Below are 14,406 nucleotides of genomic sequence, written 5' to 3'. Positions count from 1 at the left end.
GGGGTGTCGTTTCCAAAACATTATGCCATGTGTTTTTTTTTCTGCTGTCCTGGCACCATAGGGGCTTCCTAAATGGGACATGCCCCCCAAAATTCCAAAGTAAAAAAAAAGCGTATTTTTGGTCACTTTTTACACCATTAAAAAATGAATAAAAAGTGATCAAAAAGTCCGATCAAAACAAAAATCATACCGATAAAAACTTCAGATCACGGCGCAAAAAATGAGCCCTCATACCGTCCTGTACGTGGAAAAATAAAAAGGTTATAAGGGTCAGAAGATGACATTTTTAAACGTATAAATTTTCCTGCATGTAGTTATGTTTTTTTCCAGAAGTACGAGAAAATCAAACCTATATAAGTAGGGGATCATTTTAACTGTATGGACCTACAGAATAATGATAATGTGTAATTTTTACCCCCAAAATTTACAAAATGAGATTTTTTCTTTGATTTTGTCACACAATGATTTTTTTTCTGTTTTGCCGTGAATTTTTGGGTAAAATGACTAATGTCACTGCAAAGTAGAATTGGTGACGCAAAAAATAAGCCATAATATGGATTTTTAAGTGGAAAATTGAAAGGGTTATGATTTTTAAAAGGTAAGGAGGAAAAAACGAAAGTGCAAAAACGGAAAAACACTGCGTACTTACGGGGTTAAAGTGACAGTGATTAGATGTGCAAAAAATGCTCTGGTCCTTAAGGTCATAATGGGCTGTGTCCTTAAGGGGTTAAACATACAAATTTTATTTTAAAAGTTAGATTTAAAAAAAAAAAACTATTACAATAATAAAAAAAAGTATGTAACCATGGGTGTCATTTTAATCGTATTGATCCACAAAATAATTAATCATTTTTACTGTAAAGTGTACAGCGTGAAAACGAGACCTACCACAATTTGCTAAATTGCAGTTTTCTTTTCAATTTCCCCACACAAATAATATTTTTTTGGTTGCGCCATACATTTTATGGTAAAGTGAGTGATGTCATTACAAAGCACAATTGGTCACACAAAAACAAAGCCCTAATATTGGTTTTTGGATGAAAATTTAAAAAGACTTATGATTTGTAGAAGGTGAGGAGGAAAAAATAAAACTGCAAAAATAAAATTAGCCAAATCCTTAAAAGGGGTTCTCCGCTGCACATAGTTGCCACCACACCCACTTGACACTATCTGAACCAAATACGTTTATTTCAGTCTCATCAGACCACAGAACATGGCTCCGGTAGTCCATGTCCTTAGTCTACTTGTCTTTAGCAAACTGTTTGTGGCCTTTCTTGTGCCTCATCTTTAGAAGAAGCTTCCTTCCTCGATGACAGTCATGCAGACTAATTTGATGCAGTATGCAGTGTTTGTTCTGAGCACTGAAAGGCTTGCCACCCACCCCGTCAATGTCTTCAGCAAGGCTGGCAGCACTCATACGTCTATTTCCCAGCATCTGCATATGACGCTGAGCATGTGTACTCAACTTCTTTGGTCAACCATGGTGAGGCCTGTTCTGAGTTGAACCTGTCCTATGAAACCACTATATGGTCTTGCCCACCATGCTACAGCTTAGTATTAGGGTCTTGGCAATCTTTGTATAGCCTAGACCATCTTTATGTAGAGCAAATATTCTTTTTCAGATCTGCAGAGAATTTTTGCCAAGAGGTGCCAGTCACTTATTTGAGATCAAAATACTAATGATAGTGTGCGCTGAGTGGGACTTTATTGTGTAGTGGTGGTAACCAATGGCAACCAATTAACTCTATAGAAGCGTACCTGTCTATTCTATTACGTAAATCCTCCTATGTGGATGGTGATAAGAGCTTTTTGCATAATAGGTGTCTATAAGAAAGAAACAAATATTTATTGATGATGTTTTATTCATATGGGAAGGGGGTGGGGCGCCGAGTCTGACTACCTTTTTAACTAACATTCAGGAAAATGACTTCATTTTAAACTTCACAGCATCATACAGTCAGACATCAGTACAATTTTTTGATTTAACCATGAACATCCGGAACAATCAGATTCACACACGTATTATAAACCTATGGACAGTTGTCATTTACCAGATTGGTTAAAGAACCTACCTAGGAGTCAGTTTTTAAGATTGCGTAGGAACTGGACAGAAGTGGCGCAGTATGATCAGGAAGCTGATCTATTAACCCCTTAAGGACGCAGCCCCTTTTCACCTTAAGGACTGAGCCCTTTTTCGCAATTCTGATCACCGTCGCTTTACGAATTAATAACTAGAAAATGGTTTTACCGAATATTCTGATTCTGAGATTGTTTTTTTAGTGACATATTCTTTTGGTGGTAAATTTTCAGAGATACTTGCATCCTTTTTTGGTGAAAAATCCCAAAATGTCATGAAAATTTTGAAAATGTTGCATAATTCTAACTTTGAAGCTCTCTACGGAAAATGGAAAATGGAAAGGAAAAGGGATATTCCAAATAAATTTTATTTTTATTCACAAATACAATATGTCCACTTTATGTTGGCATCATAAAATTGACATATTTTTGCTTTTTGAAAAAATTAGAGGGCTTCAAAGTAGAGCAGCAATTTTCAAAAATGTCATGAAAATTGCTAAATCTGAAGGGACAGATGTTACAGAACTACAATTCCCAGCATGCCTGGGCAGTCTAGGCATGCTAAGAGTTCTAGTTTGGCAACATCTGGAGGGCTACCGTTTGGGCACTACTGTAACAGTGGTCTCCAAACTGTGACCCTCCAGATGTTGCAAAACTACAACTCCCAGCATGCCCAGACAGCCTTTGGCTGTCTGGGCATGCTGGGAGTTGCAGTTTGGCCTTCCTAGTTGTTGCCACAGTAAAGATCACCTTACTTTCACTTTCATCCCCCCCCCCACCGTCATTTCCCTACCTGAGCCAGGATCCAGCAGTCTCCAGCGAAGATCAGCAGTTCCCAGGCATCTTCTCCTACAGGTACCGGCCTCCATCTTCTCCCCATGTTCCCCTCGACATCCAGGGGTGGGGGTTATTTTGCTGTCCTGGCACCATATGGGCTTCCTAAATGCGACATGCCCCCCAAGCAAAATTTGCTCTCAAAAAGCCAAATATGACTCCTTCTCTTCTGAGCATTGTAGTTCGCCCATAGTGCACTTCAGGTCAACTTATGGGGTACCTCCATACTCAAAAGAGATGGGGTTACAAATTTTGGGGGGTATTTTCTGCTATTAACCCTTGCAAAAATGTGAAATTTGGGGGGGGGGAAACACACATTTTAGTGAAATATTTTTTTTTTTAAGTATGCAAAAGTCGTGAAACACCTGTGGGGTATTAAGGCTCACTTTATTCCTTGTTATGTTCCTCAAGGGGTCTAGTTTCCAAAATGGTTTGGCATGTAGGGGGGTTTTGCTGTTCTGGCACCATAGAGGCTTCCTAAATGCAACATGCCCCCCAAAAACCATTTCAGAAAAACATACTCTCCAAAATCCCCTTGTCTCTCCTTCGCTTCTGAGCCCTCTACTGCGCCTGCCGAACACTTTACGTAGACATATGAGGTATGTGCTTACTCGAGAGAAATTGGGCTACAAATATAAGTATACATCTTCTTCTTTTACCCCTTGTAAAAATTTTAAAATTGGGTCTACAAGAACATGCAAGTGTAAAAAATGAAGATTGTGAATTTTCTCCTTCACTTTGCTGCTATTCCTGTGAAACACCTAAAGGGTTAAAACGCTGACTGAATGTCATTTTGAATACTTTGGGGGGGGGGGGGGGGTTCAGTTTTTATAATGGGGTCATTTGTGGGGTATTTCTAAGATGAAGACCCTTCAAATCCACTTCAAACCTGAACTGGTCCCTGAAAAATAGTGAGTTTGGAAATTTTGTGAAAAATTGGAAAATTGCTGCTGAACTTTGAAGCCCTCTGGTGTCTTCCAAAAGTAAAAACACGTCAATTTTATGATTCAAACATAAAGTAGACATATTGCATATGTGAATTAAAAAAAAGTATTTGGAATATCCATTTTCCTTACAAGCAGAGAGCTTCAAAGTTAGAAAAATGCAAAATTTTCAAATTTTTCATCAAATTTGGGGATTTTTCACCAAGAAAGGATGCAAGTTACCACAAAATGTTACCACTATGTTAAAGTAGAATATGTCACGAAAAAACAATCTCGGAATCAGAATGATAACGAAAAGCATTCCAGAGTTATTAATGTTTAAAGTGACAGTGGTCAGATGTGCAAAAAATGGCCGGGTCCTAAGGTGTAAAATGGCTGGGTCCTTAACCCCTTAAGGACTGAGCCCTTTTTCACCTTAAGGACTCGGCCATTTTTTGCAAATCTGACCACTGTCACTTCAAACATTAATAACTCTGGAATGCTTTTAGTTATCATTCTGATTCCGAGATTGTTTTTTCGTGACATATTCTACTTTAACTTAGTGGTAAAAATTTTTGGTAACTTGCATCCTTTCTTGGTGAAAAATCCCAAAATTTTATGAAAAATTTGAAAATTTAGCATTTTTCTAACTTTGAAGCTCTCTGCTTGTAAGGAAAATGGATATTCCCCCCCAAAAATTTTTTATTCACATATACAATATGTCTACTTTATGTTTGCATCAAAAAATTGATGAGTCTTTACTTTTGGAAGACACCAGAGGGCTTCAAAGTTCCGCAGCAATTTTCCAATTTTTCACAAAATTTTTAAACTCGCTTTTTTCAGGGACCAGTTCAGGTTTGAAGTGGATTTGAAGGGTCTTCATATTAGAAATACCCCATAAATGACCCCATTATAAAAACTGCACCCCCCAAAGTATTCAAAATGACATTCAGTAAGCGTTTTAACCCTTTAGGGGTTTCACAGGAATAGCAGCAAAGTGAAGGAGAAAATTCACAATCTTCATTTTTTACACTCGCATGTTCTTGTAGACCCAATTTTTGAATTTTTGCAAGGGGTAAAAAGGAGAAAATTTTTACTTGTATTTGAAACCCAATTTCTCTAGAGTAAGCACATACCTCATATGTCTATGTTAATTGTTCGGCGGGCGCAGTAGAGGGCTCAGAAGGGAAGGAGTGTCAAATGGTTTTTGGGGGGCATGTCACCTTTAGGAAGCCCCTATGGTGCCAGAACAGCAAAAAAAAAACACATGGCATACCATTTTGGAAACTAGACCCCTCGGGGAACGTAACAAGGGGTAATGTGAACCTTAATACCCCACAGATGATTCACGACTTTTGCATATGTAAAAAAAAAATAAAAATTTTTACCTAAAATGCTTGGTTTCCCTAAAATTTTACATTTTTGAAAAGGGTAATAGCAGAAAATACCCCCCAAAATTTGAAGCCCAATTTCTCCCGATTCAGAAAACACCCCATATGGGGGTGAAAAGTGCTCTGCTGGCGCAATACATGTCTCAGAAGAGAAGGATTCCCATTTGGCTTTTTTAAAGGAAATTTTGCTCTGGGGGCATGCCGCATTTGGGAAGCCCCTATGGTGCTAGGACAGCAAAAAAAAAACCACATGGCATACCATTTTGGAAACTAGACCCCTCGGGGAACGAAACAAGGGGTAAAGTGAACCTTAATACCCTACAGGTGTTTCACGACTTTTGCATATGTAAAAAAAAATAAAAAAATTTACCTAAAATGCTTGGTTTCCCAAAATATGTACATTTATACAAAGGGTTAAAGCAGAAAATACCCCCCAAAATTTGAAGCCCAATTTCTCCCGATTCAGAAAACACCCCATTTGGGGGTGAAAAGTGCTCTGCTGGCGCACTACAGGTCTCCGAAGAGAAGGAGTCACATTTGGCTTATGTAAAAAAAAAAAAATGGGTTTCACAACCAGTGTGCCTTCAGCTGTTGCAAAACTACAACTCTCAGCAGTCACCGACAGCCAACGGGCATGCTGGGAGTTGTAGTTATGCAACCAGCAGATGCACCACTACAACTCCCAGCATGCACTTTAGCTGTTTGTGCAAGCTGGGAGTTGTAGTTACACAACAGCTGAAGGTACACTTTTCCATAGAAAAAATGTGCCTCCAGCTGTTGCAAAACCATAAGTCCCAGCATGCCCATAAGGGAATGCTGGGAGTTGTGGTGGTCTGCCTCCTGCTGTTGCATAACTACAGCTCCCAGCATGCCCTTTTTGCATGCTGGGAGCTGTTGCTAAGCAACAGCAGGAGGCTGTAACTCACCTCCTGCTGCTGCTCCATCGCAGGACTGTCCCTCGCCGCCACCGTCGCTCCTGGGGCCCCGATCACAACATGGACGCCGGGGATCGGGGTCCCCAGCACCCGGGGTCGTCTTCCCGCACCCGCTCACGCCCTCCGGAAGAGGGGCGGAGCGGGTGCGGGAGTGACACCCGCAGCAGGCGCCCTGATTGGTCGGCCGGTAATCCGGCCGACGAATCAGGGCGATCGTGAGGTGGCACCAGTGCCACCTCACCCCTGCAGGCTCTGGCTGTTCGGGGCCGTCAGAGACGGCCCCGAACAGCCAGTAATTCCGGGTCACCGGGTCACTGGAGACCCGATTGACCCGGAATCGCCGCAGATCGCTGGACTGAATTGTCCAGCGATCTGCGGCGATCGCCGACATGGGGGGGCTTAATGACCAGGGGGGGCGATATGCCGGGATGCCTGCTGAACGATTTCAGCAGGCATCCGGCTCCGGTCCCCAACCGGCTAGCGGTGGGGACCGGAATTCCCACGGGCGTATGGATACGCCCTGCGTCCTTAAGGACTCGGAATGCAGGGCGTATCCATACGCCCTGCGTCCTTAAGAGGTTAAGGGGTTAAAGTCATCTAATTGTTTATTGATTATAAATAATGCGCATTGAAGGGGATTTTTCCCAATTTTTATGAAAGAGCTCTGTATATTTTTATTCTTTTACATTTTGTTTTTGGTGAGAATGTGGGCCCTGTGTGCTGTATGTCTGTATTGTTACATGTTACATTTGTCTTGTATGTCTCTTGTAAAGTAACGCAGAAAGCCAGTGAGACACTGGTTGCTCAAAAGTTGTTGAGGAATGACTATACCAAAGGGAGGAAAAAAAGCCAGACTCAAAGGGGTGGGGACCAGTGACATAGAGGAGTGGGAGGAGAAAGGAGGGGCTTATATGGACAGAACAGCCTTGGTCTACTGAAACACAGTCCCATTAGATTGAGGAAACTACATATCTACTGTTTAAACTTGAATGTGTTATAGTACCTGCATACAAAATGTGATATACCTATACAGTCTACATTTTATTTATTTGAATAACATCAATTTTGAGTGGATAACTTTATAATGATAATGTAGTTTGATAATTTATAATGATAAATCAGTTTTCTGATTGTCTTAAACGAAAGGTAAAAAAAATTTCAAGAGCCATGATAGGATATCAGGGGATCCATGGTTGATGCTGAGTTATAAATGTAAGTTTGTTACAAGTAATGTAAAGATGTAATACACAAGACAGGATATATGGTGACTACATGCAGAATTAAGTTCTACTGCAATAAACCACTCGATCTGAGCTGGTGGTTCAGAGAAGTAGAGTTGAAGGTATTCACTGAGATGTGTAAGATATCTGAAGGTATGACACAATGAGTACGGGTACACTTTAATTACCACCCACAAGTATGGGCCTATTGAAGTAAAAGTGTTCTTGAATCCTTGAGCGACTCAATATGTAGTTTGTAATTCAAGGCCACCCCCAGGATGAAGGATATCGCCGAAACGTATGTTGGGGTGGCGTCAATCCTGCTGCACAGGTCACCTTATACTCTGCTTAGGTTTGTACTGTATATTACTCATGCACTTTGCACTTATTTAATTTCCTCTTATGCTGCTAAGTCCTTGGTCCATGTGACTCTGTACACTTACCTTTGTAATTGCATTTATTATTATGTTTACAAGTGCGGCAGCGGTGAGGCCTCTTTTTTGTCCTTGCTCCCCTTTGTGTGTGTTTCTTCCCTACTGTAATTACCATTTAATAAAAATATCATTTTTTAATTTCTCATATTAAATGACTCTATTGCTTTTGTGTTGTGTTTTCTAGTTTAGAGTTCATATATTTTGCCCTTAACCTACTCAATTCACCTTGTTCCACTTAATACTAGTATGTATATGTAGTACATACATACATAGATACCTTTAGCCTGGTAGAATCATTGAGGTAAGTTGCTATTCGTGTTATTTTCTTTGTAATTCAAGTTTTCAAAGTCTGAGAGCGGCTAGAGAAAGTGGCCATCGTAAAGATCAGAGACACATGAAGGAAACAGCCCTAGAAGCCAAGGGGACTGAATGGTGAAGGAGGCTGCCAAGGCTGCAGTGCTCCTGTTCCCCCACAAAGGGTACAAAGTGTACAGGTGGTTGTGGAATTTTCTGGTTAGTAGCGTTAAGCGGCATAGGCCATATTCGAATTCGTGATATTTCGCGAATATATGGACGAATATTCGTCATATATTTATTCGCATTCATTTTCGCATATGGGAGAATTAGCATATGCGAAAATTAACATAAGCGAAAATTTGCATATGCGGAAATTAGCATAAGCGAAAATTCGCATATGCGGAAATTATCATATGGAAATTTTTGCAAATGCGAAAATTCGTATGCCAGTTTCACACAGTAGTATTAGAGCCTTCTTTACACCACACAAGCTGGAAGTAGAGAGGGATCATCACTGTGATGTGTACTGTGAAAAAAAAATAATATATATTCGTAATTGCGAATATATAGTGCTATATTCGCAAATTTGCGAATATGCCATATTCGCTAATAAAATTTGCATTGCGAATATTCACGAGCAACACTACTGGTTAGGTCTCTTGCAGGAACCAGCTATGCATGCTGAGAGAGACCAATGGAAGAAGAAAGAGGTGGTACAGGGCAAAGACGGCATCCGGAGAGAGTGGGTAAGAAAATGTATGTGCCAGCAGTTTTGTACACAATGGTAACATATATGACCCCATACACTAAGCAGAGGGGAGCTATGTGCATAGTAATGTCAGTACATTGGGTCGCCTCAGGATTCAACAATGCAGAAAGAAGGTTTGTAAGGACGTCATCATTTACATCTGACATATGATCTAGGTAAAAACAATAAAGGTACCTAACCAACACATTCCATAATTAGAGATGAGCGAACCGAAGATGACGAACCCGAATTGGTTACGAATTTCATGAAAAATTCGAATTGCAACTAATGCGAATATCGCCGCGATTCTATCGCACAAATCGCTTCATTAAACTCCATTTTACAGCATTCCAGGCTATTGGAGAGCTAAGATGGCGGATCCACATGTGAGTACATGGGGCAGGGGATTATGGGAGGGCGGGAAACAGCGGTGGGAATGAAGGTAGGCGGGCTGACCCTGAATCACATGTGAGATGCAGCCTATCAGTGTTCACTGACCCCTGTGATGTCACAGCCCCTATATAATCGTCGGCCATCTTGCCTCTCTTCATTTCATCTATGCAGTCAGATGGAGAGGACGGGACTGTGTGTGTGTGAATAGCTCATACCACAGCGTTACACTGCAACTGCTAGTCACAACAGCATTAGGGAAAGGCAGGAGTGCAGAGTGCTGGGCTGTTACTCTGAGAAGGATCATTGATTGCTAAACCTCCTATTCACGTTATTGAGCATTGCAGCAGAGAGGGGCAGATAGCTGTCAGCTGCCTCATACACATCTCCAAGCTGCCTGAACTTTGTCAACCATCTAATCTCCTCATTTTTCAGTGCAATTCAGTGTTTTTTTTCTTTTTGCTTGGGAAATCTTCTGCTGCTCAGAATTGTGTGACAGAGTGCAATATAGGGTTTAATCCCTGTATGTTTTTTTATTGTGGTGCTGCACTGTTGGGTCCTGCTCCTGTTCAGAAATACGTTCTTTTTCAGCGGACTGTAGTGCATTTGTCTGCCCTCATACGTGCATAATACATGCCTACATCAAAGCAATCTACTATTCTGTATCTGTAACAAGTCTAGATACAGGGAAAGTCCTGACTCCTGGCAAAAGTATTCACCTGCTGGTGTTTTTAAAAAATACAGATTTTTTTCTGCGTATTGTTGCGCATATTACTGCCCTCATCAGTGCATACCGCATACGTACATCCAAGTAGTGTACCATTTTGTACCTGTTAATCTGTCAAGGGCCTACATACTGTGAAAGTCCAAACAATAGTATTAACCGTCTGGTGTTTTACAAAAATACAGTTTTTTTCTGCGTATTATTGCACATATTTCTCCCCTCATCAGTGCATACCGCATACGTACATCCAAGTATTTTACCATTTTGAACCTGTTAATCTTTCAAGGGCCTACATACTGTGAAAGTCCAAACAATAGTATTCACCGGCTGGTGTTTTACAAAAATTCTAATTTTTTTTCTGCGTATTGTTGCGCATATTTCTGCCCTCATCAGTGCATACCAGATATGTATATGCAAGTGTGGCGGAAGCAACCTCGCCACTGTTCAATGGAGAAGCCTGGTTGCCCGCCTCCTACCTGCTGACTATGGCCACATGTAAATTTGTACTTTGAAATAACTGATTTGGGCATGTTGTATTATATTATGCTGCTACTGGCCCTTTAAGAACCATCTGGGGATATACTGTGGAGTTACTGGGTGGCCACCCTGTTGTGGTTCTAAAGGTGATAATCCTGTCTGCAGCTCCACTTATTGTGGACAATCCTGCCGACTACGCCATTTGTTGCGGTTCTAAAGGTGATAATCCTGTCCGCAGCTCCACTTATTGTGGACAATCCTGCATGCTACACCAATTGTGATTTTAGAATTAGAGTAAAACAAACATGCCCCTCCCCCGACCATGTGCTCTCTTTGTTGGAGTCAAAATGGCACCAACTATATGAAAACGGAAGCAGGAAGTTCAGGCTAAATTTATAGGTCCTAAATATGTTTGTAAAACACCCAGAAACACTGATTAAGTTTTGTACAACTATGAAATAATTGTACAAGGTATTTTGGCAGAAATGTCTTGTACCGGCAGTGTATACCACCAAATTAACTATCACTCGGTAACCAGCAAAGTTAATAACATTTAATAAAAACATTAATTACCTAAACCAAATAAGACATACATACAAGCATTAATACAATAGTACATACTCTATGTTTAGCAAACTAGCAGGAATCTACGCAAGTGATACGTGAATATTTAGTGTAGAAATGATACAACCAATATACTTATCCATCCCAGGCTAAGGAGCAGGATGCTTCTCTCTCAACGAAATTCCCAAGCAAAAGAGGCCCAAAGGCTATGTGGTTTCCTGTGATATCCCCTAATGCCCCACCCCTTTGGCCTACTCTCCTCACATAACCTGGAAAAACAGGTTCTTTAGCCCCGCCCACTGTGGCTGTGGCTAAACCAAGCTAAAACCGTGGGGGCAGGGAAATGTATACTGCATGGAAACAATGGATGTAAAAACACATAATTTCAGTGTCCATAACATTCCACCTCTTGCTTTTACATCATAATTGACGAATGTTAGGTGATTCCCTAAATTCCATGTCTGCTAGTTTACCAAACATACAACATGTATATCTCCATAAAACAAAGAAATACAAAGTAATTATATTCCCCCAGTTTCCCCATCCACCCAAATAATCCGATGTTTGGTGTTCCATGGAGTTTTGATCGCTGTCAGTCTACATTGATGATGGTTAATGTCGCCCTCATTGTTCACTATGTAGCTGCAGCAAGGATCTAGAGCTAGGAGATTGTTAGAGCTACAGCCCTTATTTGTAGCTTCTCTTCAGACAGTTTCTTTAAAGCATCCTCTGTGGTGTCCAAAAGCCTTTTCCAAAATGCTGGAGGGAATTCTTTGGTTCTGGGTTCTCCTGTCTCGCGATGTCATCCAACCCAGTCTTGACGACTTGATCCTTGTCATCTTCCAACCACGGGATGCTGGGGAATAGGTAGCCTTCTTCACTCCATTAGAAGCGTTGGTCATCTGGTCATCTCTTTGTGTTGAGCTTGGATTCTTCTGATAGGAGGTCGATGGGTTGATCGGGGTTACACTGCCACTAATCTGCTGAATGGAAAATAAACAGGTTTAGAGTCACTTTCCAACAATACAATTTTAGTATTTCCAGGCCCATCAGAGAATCTCTTCGGCCTGTGCTGATCAGTGAACCTTGGAACAACCCAACACTAGACACAGTTAAACTCCATATCCACACTCACTTTCCCAGCATTATTCCGACCATTGCTAACTAATATTTGAGTGTGAGTGTTACCTCAGTCCCTCTAGGCATATTGCCTTCTAGTGGGAGGAATAGCTATTGCTAAACCTCCCCCACCTCTTGAAAAAATAAATAAATAAATCAAAGTGGTTAGTTAGTTTCTTCCTAATTAGTTTTTCCCACAAATTTGGGGAGGCTCCTGTAAATGTCAACCCTAAACTAACAAATGAATTGTCATTTTTACAAGTAAGCCTATGGTATGGCCCTAGTGGGCAGAAAGAAAGTTTAGTCAGTATCTTATGTACCTCCATTTTTCCCCAAAAGACAAAACAAATGAACACTATTTACATGCAAAAGGAAGGTGGCCCTTATTCACTCTTTAGTCTCCCTTCCCCCGTTTGACCAACAGGGGGCATGGGATCCTCCACCTGTATATACGGTTTCTGTAAGAATATTGCTACCTGTGCACACAACTCCTTGAACACGTATTTTGTAATGTCATCTTTCATAGGATTAAACAGATGAGGTTTATATGGGAAGCTGAGAGATTTCTCTGGAAACTGTTGTTTGGAGGAAGAATGTAGATTTCCCTTCCCAGTCTGTTTGGATTTACCTGGTTCCCTCTGCTTCATGTTTCAATTAGAATAACAACTTGTGGAGATATGGCCACTATGACCACATGTAGTACATTTAGCTGAAGAGTGTTTCGTTTTGTTACCATGTGCCTTACAATATCTAGCGATATGGCCTGAAACACCACATGCAAAACAAGACTTTACCCTTTTAGCCGTATTTACTATCTGGGTCTCATTTTTCATAGCTGATCTATACCGCTTCACTGCCAGAGACACTTCTAACAACACTTAAACTTCTCCAATTTGCTTTGTATTTGCCCTTATTGTTATTCAATTTCTGTTTATTACACAATTGAGAACCAACACTGGGAACTTCTACAATCTCACTCTCTAGCGCCCCCTTATTTGCACTTGAAACACAGATCTTTTCAGAGGGCAAATCTGCTGTGAAATGTGGCTGTGAATTATGGGAAGAGGCCACACCAGACACCATTTTGGGGAACTCGCTTTTAGCAATCTCATTTCTCAACTCCCGGATTTCAGCATAAGACTGAGACAATTTTTCATCAGTATCTATACATTGGCTCTCCCATTCCAGTAATTCTGATTCCAACATGCAAATCTGCTTATCTTTATCACAAATCACCTGTGTTTTTGTCTGCAACTCTTTCTCAAGTTCCTCATTTCTCTGCACCTCACATTTTAGGGCATGTAACAGAGTCCAGTCCACTTCAGCCGCAGCTCGGCTCTCATTTTTGGGATAAACCCCTAAATCAAGCTTCAGAGCCATACCTCCTATCTCACTCCCCATCTCTGGGTAAACCGGTGCACCATAGCGTACAAGCTCTTCTGCTACAACACTCCATTTTCCCATAGTGGTAGCCCAATGTGGTACAGCCCCAAATTTGGGCCTTCTATCCTCCATCAATGCACAAAACTTCTTCCTAAGGAAACTCATTCTGAACAACAGCAGATGGCAGGACAATCACACGTGTTTGCAGTAAGCCTTATTGTACCACTAACACATACAGGCTACACTGGAGGTATCTCGCACAAGTGTGTATGCCCTCTCACTAGTGAAGCACTGAAAATATATATTGTAGAGTTACAGCTCACACAACTAAGGGTACACTCACAATCTAACAACACATGTACAACAGGAGACTTTCAATATGCTTTACAGTCTGTGTCTAATAACTATCATGTATGCAATACAAACATCCATTACCTAGAAAAGCAATGCTATTAATTACCAGTGACAAATCACTAAATAACTATCATGTATGCAATAAAAGTTACCCTTAAATAAGGAACACAAAGCAACAGTCTATGAGAATCCTGTATAACTAGTACAGTGCTACACGTGATAACCACATCTAAACAGATTAACCTATGGTATCATACAACAAAATCTGTAAGGGCTTCCTCCTGTCTAAGGCAATAATCCTTAGGTCACAGTTTAAGAATAAGTCTCTTGTAGACTCACTCAATTACACTGGGAACATATACTAATGTAATCAAAAAGATACACCAAATTAGAAAAGTAATTAAACTATTATTGTCAACTTGGTTATTAACTGCCAATACTCAATTTCCGGCAAAATCCTGCCGACTACGCCATTTGTTGGGGTTCTAAAGGTGATAATCCTGTCCGCAGCTCCACTTATTGTGGACAATCCTGCAT

Source organism: Hyla sarda, chromosome 7, assembly GCF_029499605.1.
Source record: "Hyla sarda isolate aHylSar1 chromosome 7, aHylSar1.hap1, whole genome shotgun sequence".
Classification (NCBI taxonomy): Eukaryota; Metazoa; Chordata; class Amphibia; order Anura; family Hylidae; genus Hyla; species Hyla sarda.
Note: the sequence above shows the minus strand (reverse complement) of the source record.